This window comes from Manacus vitellinus, unplaced genomic scaffold, assembly GCF_001715985.3.
Source record: "Manacus vitellinus isolate BGI_N305 unplaced genomic scaffold, ASM171598v3 scaffold_87_pilon, whole genome shotgun sequence".
NCBI classification, from domain to species: Eukaryota; Metazoa; Chordata; class Aves; order Passeriformes; family Pipridae; genus Manacus; species Manacus vitellinus.
This window is the reverse complement of record NW_021940854.1, coordinates 573,734-575,315: the sequence shown is the minus strand read 5'-3', so window position 1 is coordinate 575,315 and position 1,582 is coordinate 573,734.

Here is a 1,582-nt window from a genome sequence, read left to right as displayed (position 1 = left end):
AGCTCAGGAGGGCCTGGTGCAGGAAGGAATTTGGGGTCCCACTGTGAGCTGGCAGCAGGGGGCTGGGACGTGGGAGCTGTTCATGACAATGGGCTTTTGCACATGGGATTATTATTTTTTTTTCTGGCTTGCTGCAGAATTTTTTCCCCTCCACGGACCTTTCAGCCCAGTTGTTCTGCTGAGGAATGTGGCAGTTTCAGGAGGAAGCCACCCCCTGACCCCAGTCGAAGCTGCCAAACTCAGATCAGTGGTGACCTAACTGGGCAACAACCCCCCCTTGCCCCGAGAGGAGGAGTTGGTGCAATGAGCCACAAAGCAAAACTGGAACAGGCAGAATTCCCGGCCAAACTGAGCCCCGGGGCAGCTCCACAGGAGGAGAAGAACCACAGGCAGAAGGTGGCCAAAGGCAAAGGGCTGGAGGGGCCTCAGCTTGCAGAGCTGTGTGAGACCAGCAGTGTGTTTGCGGTTTCACCTCAAGTGTGACCCGACGTTTGCATACACGGATTTTTGTGTCTGGCCCTGGTTGGGACTTGCTGCAGCTTCCTTTTCCCCTTTTTATTCAGCTGGGTAAGTTTTCAGCCTGCAGCTGGTGGGGCTTCCTCTTTTGGGTGCGAGGCTGTTGCAGCTCCCACAGGCAGCCCGTGCTGGGGCTGGGGCTGGAGGGGTGCCTGGCACATGGACAGGAGCTGCCCCTGGGCAGCTTGGGGCCCTTCCCAGTGCTCTGACAGCTCCTGGATGCTCCAGACAGCTCCAGGCAGGAATGAGACCTGTCACTAATGAGTGACAAGAGCTGCTTTGGAGAGGCCAGAGTGGGGAAAGTAACATTCTCCAGAGGATGCAGGTTCTACCAAACCTAACCCAGCTTCCCCTGAGGGAGGGAACAGGGTGTTAATAACTTGGAATTAGAGCTCCTGGCTTTGCCACAGAGTCCCTGTCACAGGGGTTACTCAACCTTACAGGTTCCAGCCTCAGACCCTGTGTCCCCTGGCCGAGTGGCCCATGACCCTGAGGTAACCAGGGCCCTGGGGCTGGCCTCCATCTCTGTGTGGCTGTGACTCTATTAATCCCCAAACTACCTGGAGTCAGCTCCTTCCAGATTTTATTAAGGTTTGTTTGACCTCCTGTGTTTGCAAGGTCTGATTTCTTAAGCTGTCACCATGTGGGGAGTGGGGGGGGAGAGAATCCAGGTTATTTTAAATAAGCAAAATATACACTGAACAACGTGTCCAAGGTTTGTACAGAAGCATTAACGAGAGGAACTGCTCTGCACGGTGAGTTCCAGCTCTGTCAGTCCACGCTGTGCCAGGCAGAGTCTGGGCTGTGCTGGGAGCGAGGGGAGGTGCCCTGGGGGGGCTCCAGCCCTACCCCTCCCTCAGTACACGGTGCACCAGTTGCTGCCATCGCTGGGCATCAGCCCTCCGGTGATGAGCAGGATCAGATCCACAAACCACCAGATGCCCAGGCCCCCCAGGGTCAGCAGCTTCCCCACGGCCGTGCCGGTGTGGCCCAGGCAGAACCGATCCACGCCGAAGCAGCCCAGGAAGAAGGAGTAGAGCAGCGTGGTGATGAAGTAGTGCCCGGT